At 44.6% G+C, this 9,321-nt stretch overlaps 1 long non-coding RNA gene across 1 annotated transcript in view; it reads left to right on the forward strand.

Annotated features, from left to right (window-relative positions):
• Nucleotides 1-9,321, forward strand: part of LOC114638402 — a 14,055-nt gene that overhangs the window by 2,876 nt on the left and 1,858 nt on the right. The window contains exon 2 of the long non-coding RNA XR_003713881.1: nt 7,441-7,535. This is a non-coding gene — a long non-coding RNA (uncharacterized LOC114638402). The remainder of the gene's footprint in view (nt 1-7,440; nt 7,536-9,321) is intronic.

Below are 9,321 nucleotides of genomic sequence, written 5' to 3' on the forward strand. Positions count from 1 at the left end.
TCTCTCTCTCTCTCTCTCTCTCTCTCTCTCTCTCTCTCTCTCTCTCTGTATTTATGTGTATTTAAAAAATGATATATAAGTGGAAAGACATGAAGGAAAAAGAAGTTTGGGTAAATCTATAAAACCGCCACAATTTATGAGAGTTTAAAAGGCAATTTCTTTTAAAGGGGCAAATTCCTAATTTCCCACATAAAAGTATGGGAATTGAATGGTAAATCCTTCTCCACCGACAAGCCCCCTGAAAGAGGCATGAAAAAGAGTTACTGTTCCCGTCCATTCATGCTTCCTGAAAGCCATGGATGTGACACTCACTGCCCCGGAGCACACAGCCCGTGGTTTCAAAGCTGCCGGGTGACTTCTCAGAAATGATCTATTGTGGCGCTTTGTTTCGTCCGGGTCACCCTCGTTTTGTTCTGCGCGGGCTGTATTACTCTTCTGCCTCTGCCATTAATCCACCCTGTCTACTCTTCTCTATTCAGAGGCACATTTCACTCCTCGTCCTGCCCAGAGCGGGGATGAAGTGGCTGAGAAAGGCCTAGCGTGTCTGTGCGGCTGCTGAGAGCGAGCGACTGAAGAAGAAAGGATGAAAAAAGGGGGATGCAGGCTGCCGGGGCTTACCTGGAGAGCGAGGGTGTTCAGCAGAAAAAGAGGGCCAGCAGCCTATGAGGGGTAGCCAGCGTGGAAATGGGAGTGTTCAGCCATTTAAGTGGGCTCGAGGTACCCAGCTTTTGAGTCTCTGGGGATGGGCATCCTGGCGCAGTCCTCATGGGAGATTGCCCTTATTTTTCAGCTTTGGTTTGATCTACTCACTCACAGTCAGGCAAATACAGACTGTGTAGCTCAAGGGTTGGCAGGCTGGAATGAACGGCAAAAGATACAACAATGATTTCCAAAGGAAAAAGATTAAGAAGCAAAAATATTAAACCTCAAACCTCAAACCTGTCCTTTGGTTAGTAGCTCAGATTGTGTTTGCATCCTCCTTTGGGAACTTCATTCTATTTGACTTTACGCCTGCCTTCTGGGTCACGTACTTTTAATATTGTTTAATATGGTTGGGAGGGACTATCCAGAGGTCTCACAGGGTCCCATGATAACTACATTAAACCATGCCGACATATCAGTAGATCTGATGTTTCTCCTGTACCCCATGCACAGGGGTTGCAGGTTTTTGTCTCTTAGATCATACAGAGACTCCAGACAATGGCACCCATGGGCTAAGGAGAGGCCTCTGAAGGCCTCCTGTTAGTCATTTGATTTCCTTTTCAGCTAGTCCAGTGGCTTCCCTCATTTACCCGGGCCTGGGCTGCTCAGCTCTGATATCCTGAAGACAAGAAGCAGCTACCATCAGCACAGACTGACCCTGAGACCTATTTGCTCTCCAGGGATGAGCAGTAGGCAAAAACGACAAAGGGGAACAGTGGGGTCTCAACATTAAGCTGACTAATGACTCAGTTTGCATAGTTGGCTAAATTTTCACTAAAGTGTGAATTTAAATTAACATCTAAGGTTTTTAATGTTGCAGCGGTTAGGGAGATGGCTCTGTGAAAAGGAACACAAGCTTGCCAAGTGTGAGTCCTGAGTTCGAATCCCTTAAAAAAAAACAGCACCCACTTAAAAAGTTGGTGTCTGACTCGGAGACAGACTCTGACTGATGGCAAGAAGGTGGAGAGCTACACAGGCGATACCAGACATCTTCTGTGGTCTCCATTTGTGTTCATATGGGCACACATGCTGGCTTACACACATCAATGCAATATACACCACACACACACACACACACACACACACACACACACACCATAGATGAAAGTTGCACCAACTTGAAGAAAATAAAAGGAACCATTAACCTCAGTGTCCACTCTCATTTGAGATTTGTGCCCTCAGTTGGACAAATGGCCTACTTGCTGGGTCTCCAAGTTCATCACAGAGAGGGAAGATCTGTGGTTTTACTTCAGTGACTGCTAAACATGGAAAGGTTTCAGAGATATGGCAAGTGCTTGCTCATCACTACCGTAGGGTCTTAGCCCAGAGTTGCTGATTCGGGAGGACCGGGTGGGGTTGAAGACCCTGCATGTCTAACCAGCCCCCAGAGCTGCTGATCGTCCAGAATTACACTGTGCCTGTGCCGTTGTTTCTCTGGGAACTCTAGAGCCCCATCTGGCTAGACAACTCAATTTTTCCTCGAGTGGATGAGCCAGAGCGAGGTTGTGCAGCAGGGACCATGAAGTCCTCCTGTGAAATTTGAACAGGACACACTATGTCACCAGCCCTTGACCTTCCCTGAGAGTGCACAGGCACACTGGGCTGATGCATATAGTTTAAAGACACAGCTCAATTACAAGATGTGGTCTAGACAGCTGCCCTTATGGGGACAGAGCCTGCCACTAAACTCTGAGCAATTACTTAAAATTAGACTTGTCAAATTTGTTTAGGGCGGCCAGGCAAGTACCTACATTGACCCAACGTCACTCTTCCTGGAGAGATGGTGTAATGATTTTGTATATCAGTCAGACTATTTAAATACTAATGCTGCTTTCATGCCCTGATCAACATTCCAGTCAGATGTCATTTTTAGAAGCCTTTGGGGAATTTGCATGCCTTAATTATTCTTCAATATCCAAGCCAAGCATTCTTTAATTGGTGTAAATTGAACAGTGTTCCAATGCAAACAAGAAGAGGACACAGTGATCAATGATTCTGGGCATGTCTATTGGAAAGTCATTGCCGTTAGATCAGCTAACAAAGCTTTAGCGGAAACACTAGTTCACGGAGCTGAGAGACCCTTCGGCTTAAGTCACTGCAGCTGGTACCCATGGAGTGAGGTGTCATTCCGAAATTTTGACATTTGAGGAAAGGTTTGAAAAAAGAATGTGTGCTTTGTTTTCATGTCAGAAACTTCGCAGGGTCCTTTTTATGAGAATTTAACCAGAAACAAAAATATTTCTGCCTTTGGCTATCCCGTCTCTTAACTGGGAACAGTCTAAAAATTTGTTAACTGCTCTGGCCATTTTTCCTTGTCACTTTTCTGGGGGAGGGGAGGGGGAGGGCAGGGAGAAAGGATGGGGAAGACAGAGGGAAGAGAGTAAAGGGGATGGGGATGGGGAGGGGAGGGGAGTCAAGGGGGAGGGAAAGGGGAGGGGAGTGAAGAGGGGGGAGGGGGAGGGGAGAAGGAGAGGGGAGTGAAGAGGGAGGGGAGGGGAGAGGGGAAAGGGAGGGGCAGAGAGGCAGAGGGCAGCTCTGACAGAGTGCAGCCCTTCCAATCACAGACCTGAGAGTAGTGACATTCCTTGCCACCTTTTAAGATGATGGGAAAAACAAGAAAACAAGGCAAGATTCTTAAGAACTCTGAAAATCCTCATGCTTGCATTCACTCCTCCTCCTAGCTCTCTCAAACTGATTATTTATTCCTGAGATGAGAAGGAAAAGGAAATAACTGGCCCATCATACACTCCTGGCCCAGATCTGCCAGCCCACGCTCAGAAAACTGTATTCTGATATTTCCTGAGATGTAGCAGAAGTACAAAAAAGAATTGTTTTAATGTCTCTGGTTTGTGATAAGATGTGCTGGTTTGAGGGAGGGACTCTTTCAAGTTGATCAGAGTTTGAATTTTAAAGCAGACCAGAGTGGAATTCTTAAAATGAGAGAGAGTGGAAGAGTAGGAACTGTCAGCTTCCTTGACAGTCTTTGTGGACTGGCTTAGACTTACCGGAGTTCTTTGGTGGGTGGGCTCCTCCAGGTGGCCTCTCTATGCTGTCATTCACACAAAAGCCACAGAAAGCACACTGCTTCGCATCAGTGTTCTAGCCAGTGGGCAAACCTTATCATCAGGTATTTCTGTCTTTAGGGGTTCACTTATGGAAGCTATGTGGAGGGTCTCAGGAAGAGGGGTATTCTCAATCACCTTCCTATGCTGTTTGGAGTCTCTGATAGACCAGGCTACCCTGAGTTTTCAATCCTCCCACTTGTAGTGAAGATTCAGGTATGTAAAACCTTAAGAACACACACATTTAAGATGGGCAGTTAAACAGTATCCATGTGCGCGCACACACACACACACACACATACACACACACACAAACACCAACAGTCATTGAGACGTTGAGGCAGACAGGCACCCCTGTTTGTGGAGTTCTTGCTGATACTCCTACACAAAACGATCATCTGAATTCAATGTGTCTGAACAACCCTGGAGCCTGTCCCCATGCACACCCTGGATCTCTTTGTCTGGGCTGGGCCACAGATCTCAGGTTATGGAGCCATTCTTGCAAGAAGGTGGGAAGGCATCAGACTGTGAGAAAAGTCAGATTCTAGATTGACCTGTTTTGCTTACTAGGGTTGGAGACCAGACAGGTCCAGAGAGCATAGCTCAGCTGTGCTCGAAGGAGTCAAAGCTACTCTCAGAGAAGAAACCAGTGACCAGTCAGCTCTATTCTTTCCCATGAGGAGACCTAACAGGGGAGCTTCTGGAAGCATCTGGATCTTGGGCCATGTCACTGTGTTCTGGCTCACTGGGGATATTAAATCAGAGACTCAGGGAGCCACAGGGTAGGGGATTTGTCCTGCAGCCTCAGGCCCCAGGTGCTGGCTCCAGTCCCCTCCCAGGAGTCCAGCCTGAGCTCATTTGTGCCTACTTGGTACTGGCTGGTTTTGTGTGTCAACTTGACACGAGCTGGAGTTACCACAGAGAAATGAGCCTCCCTTGAGGAAATGCCTCCATGAGATCCAGCTGTAAGGCATCTTCTCAATTAGTGATCAACGGGGGGGGGGGGGCTCCTCCATGTGGATGGGGCCATCACTGGGCTAGTAGTCGTGGGTTCTATAAGAAGGCAAGTTGAGCAAGCCAGGGGAAGCAAGCCAGTAAGAAACATTCTTCTATGGCCTCTGCATCTGCTCCTGCTTCCAAGTTCCTGCCCTGCGTGAGTACCTGTCCTGACTTCCTTTGGTGTGAAAGTGTAAGCTGAATAAACCATTTTCTCCCAAACTTGCTTCTTGGTCATGATTTTTGCAGGAATAGAAATCCTAACTAAGACACTACTCTTCTAAGATTCTTACTGATGTCCATTTCAGTTGACAAAATATTCCAGGACAATCCCAGTTTGAGTCCTTACTATGTGATTGTGGTTCCAAACCTGGAAGCCTGGTGGAAGATTTCAGTGAAGGACCCTTACCTGGTGTGGACTTAGGGAGTGGATAACAGCCAGGCGAATGCTCTGAGCTCTGCAGCTAAGAATGTCAGCCACTGGGAGAGGGAGAGGCGTTTCAATTTAACAGTATACCCAGGGCAAATCAACCACTCTCCAGCGGAAGACCACACATCCGAGAATATTTGCGCAGTACAAATTGATCTTGAAGGATTAAAAATAAACAATCAAGTAAGACACAAAATAGGGTAGGTAGAGAAGGGAAAGGGGATCAGTGAAGAGTTAGGGGAGTGGGTGAATATTATCGAATGCTTTGTGGGTGAATATTATCAAATGCAGACCCTCAAAGAACAAATATAAAATGTTCTTTTAAAAAAGAAAATAAGTATCCTTCCAGCCCATCTCAGGAGGGCGGTTCTTTGGGAAACGCTCTGTGCAGTTTGACCTTGAGGTTTGACCTTGCTGTACTTTGGAGTCCAGAAGCTGTGCCTTAAGCATCTTTCCTAATATTCCCTCTTGCTGTATGAACGGAGTCCTTGTTCTCTCTCCCCTCCTCTTCCCCTCCTCTCTCTCAGAGATGCTTGTTTTCTGTGCTAAATATTTTTAATGTGGAGCTCTCTAGTCCTTACTAATAAGAATAACATGGGCCCCTGTCAGCTCTCAGAGCCCCACATGGGAACTGTTGTTTGGTGCCACAGCCTCACAGTGTGGAGCCCCTACCCCTATTGCTGAGTCAGCAGGCCTAGGATGAAGTTCTGAAGCTGCTCCCACAAACCCTCCTTCTCCCTTTCACTTTCTTTCCTTTAAAAGGCTCCAGACAATTCTGATTTCAGTCATGTTTGGGGGCACAGTATTTAGTTCAGGGTGCTTGGCTTGGAAGCTCTGAGGGCAACCTGGGAAGCTTTCCAAAGTCCTCGTGTCCACGCTGCATCTGGGCATGGGGCAGCTTTCATAGCGTGTACTGAATGGACTCTAGGACCCCTGTGTACAGACAGGGTTAAACTCTGGATGCTTTCCAACAGACTCCGTATCCTAAGGAAGAAGTCTCTCTCACTGTGGCTTCCTACCTTGGCTGCATGTTAGCGTTAGCATTAGTGTTAACTTTACATTGATTGCTGCAGTTTGACTAAGTCCCCGCTTGAGGCTCATGTGTTACAACTGGTACCCAGTATAATACTACTGAGAGACAGCTAGACCTTGCGAGTGGTCTTTTGATCTTTGGAACTATGTCCTGAAGGGGAATTTTGGAATCACAGTCTTTCCCTTACTTTCTTTACACTCAGCCACAAATAGAACATCTCCCTGTTGGCATATGAGACCCCCTCCCCAAATTTTCTTTCTTAAGGTGGGTCACCTCTGGTGTTTTGGTACAGTAAGAGCATGGACTGAACATACCTATGTCGTTGTCAGAATATCTAGAATCCTGGCATTAGATTTTTCAAAAAGGCTTTCCAGTGAATCTGCTGTGCAACGGAGGTGGCTTGGAAGTCAGGCTGTGGCTTTGACTCAGTTTACAAGGATCTTCTCACTATGGTTGGGAGGTAATGGAGCCCTTCAGGGTGTGGTCTAATAAAGGACTGTGCTGGCTGGTTTTTATCTCAACTTGACACAAACTAGAAAGATTTGAGAAGAGGAAACCTCCATTGAGAAAACCCCCTCAACCGGGTCAGACTGTGAGAAGTCCTGTGATGTATTTTCATGACTGATGATTAATTTGAGAGAGGTGCAGCCCATTGTGGGCAATTCCAACCATGAACAGCTGCTCGTGTACTGACTAAGAAAGCAGACCAAGCAAGCTATGAAGAGCAATCTAGTAAGCAGCAGTCCTCTATGGCAGTAGTTCTCTATCTGTGGGTCGTGACACCCCAGGGTCAGATGATCTTTTCACAGAGGTTGCCATCAGATATCCTGGAGATCAAATATTTACAATTCACAACAGTAGCAAAATTATAAAGAGATTAAAAAATAATTATATGGTTGGGGTCTCCACAGCATGAGGAACTGTTTTAGGGTCTCAGCATTAGGAGAGTTGAGAACCAACACTCTATGGTCTTAGTGTTTGTCCCTGGCTCCAAGTTCCAACTTTGAGTTCCTGACATACTCTACTGGAGGATGGACTACAAACTGTAAGACGAAAAACCCTTTTCTCCCCACTAGGTTGGTTTTGGTCATAGTGTTTTATCAGAAGGGATTAGTTTTAATGAGGCCTTGTTGTCTCTTACAAAGGGGTTGTGATAAAAGTGCAAGTGGCCCCTCCCTCCCTCCACCTTGTCTTGGTGCTCCTTTCTCCATGAATAGGCTTCGACTCTCTACTTTCCTCCATGAGGTGACCAGTATGGAAGACTCTCACTGGAACCATCACAGTGATGCCTGGATTCCTGTCCTCCAAAACTGTGAGCTCAAGACACTAAATTTTTATTTTTTTTAATAGTTAATTAGCATACAAACTATTATTATTACGTTGAAATACCATAACAAAATTCCTTTGATTCTCTTTCCCTATTCACCTTCCACACCCTCTGCCCCAGTCTCTTCTCTACCTGTAACATATGTTGTTTTCTCTCCTTCAGCTTCTTGATTGACATCTCACTTTCCCTCCAATGGTCGTTTTTTTTTTTCTAGTTTCATAGTCTATACCTACACTCATACCCACATTAAATATAAATATAAATATAAATAAATATAAATATATATTGTAAGCTAGGTTCAGCATATGAGAGAGACCATGTTGATTTCTTCCTTTCCAAGACTGAGTCACCTCTCTTAATATAATACTTTCAGAGTCTATCTATTCGTTTTTGAATATGTCTGAATAAATTTCTATTGCATATGTGGGGCATATTATTGATTCATCTGTGGATGGGTGTCTAGGCTGGCTACAGTTCTTCACTGTTATGAATTGAACAGCAATGAATATGGTTGTGCAGGTATCTTTGTGGTAAAGCATAGAGTCCTTTGGTGTGTGCCCAGAAGCAATATAGTTGTGTTATAAGTTACTTCTATTTTTCATTTGAAAAGAAACTTTCATTCTGATTTTTTATAATGGCTGTATCAACTTTCCCTCTCCTTCTACCAGTGGTGAGAAAGGGACCTGCTTTGTTCACATCCTTAAAAATTTGTTGTCATCAATTCTCTTGATGACAGCCTGCCTGCTTAGGAAAAGATAGAATGTCAAAGTCATTTTAATTTGCATTTTCTTGATGGCTAAGGATGTTGGACACTTATAAAGATATTTAATGGCTCTTTATGTTCTTACTCTCATTTGAAATGTGGTCTCACTATGCAGCTCTGCCTAGTCTAGAAATCACTGTGTAGACCAGGCTGATCTCAAATTCACAAAGATCCACCTGGCTCTGCTTCCTGAGTACTGGGATGAAAGTCATGCATCACCAAACCCATGTTTCTTATTTTGAGAACTATTTATTCATTTCAATATTTCAATAACCCTTTGGCTTTTTAGTGCCTAATTTTGCTGGAATTTTTAAATTGTGGACATTTTAAAAATATTTTTAAAATTCTGTATATTATCTGCCTGTCTGAGGTATTGTCGGCAAATGTTTTCTCCCATTTTGTGGGCTGTTTGCGTTCCTGAGAACATCCTTTGATGTGTAGAAAGCTTTTCATTGCTTGTCAATCCAGCTGTTAATTCTTCAGGCTTTGTCCTGAGCTGAGCTGTCAGTGTCTTGCCAGAATGTTCTTGCTATACCTATTTCTTGAAGTGTATTCTTCATGATTTCCTTTAAAAATTCTGGAAGTTTCAGTTTTAAATTAAGGACTTTGATCCACTTTGAACTGACTTTTATATGGGGTGAGAGATGTAGATTCTTCATTCTTTCATTCTTCTACAGGTAGATGTCCTCTTTTGCCAGCACTATTTGTTGACTGGCCTAAGCTTTTTATTTATTTATTTTTTCTTTTCCAGTGTATGATTTTGACACCTTTGCCACAGCTGGATGAAACTTTCACGTACACTAAACAGCCTCAGACATTTTGTTATAGCAGGAGAAAATGGGTAGGACAGAGGTCATGCGGGCCCAGCAGTTGAGTACTATTGGAGTTTTGAAGATGAGCAGCAAATCTCTCTCCCTCTCTCCCTCTCTCCCTCTCTCCCTCTCTCCCTCTCTCCCTCTCTCCCTCTCTCCCTCTCTCCCTCTCTCCCTCTCTCCCTCTCTCCCTCTC

This window comes from Grammomys surdaster, unplaced genomic scaffold, assembly GCF_004785775.1.
Source record: "Grammomys surdaster isolate TR1022 unplaced genomic scaffold, NIH_TR_1.0 125600, whole genome shotgun sequence".
NCBI lineage: Eukaryota > Metazoa > Chordata > Mammalia > Rodentia > Muridae > Grammomys > Grammomys surdaster.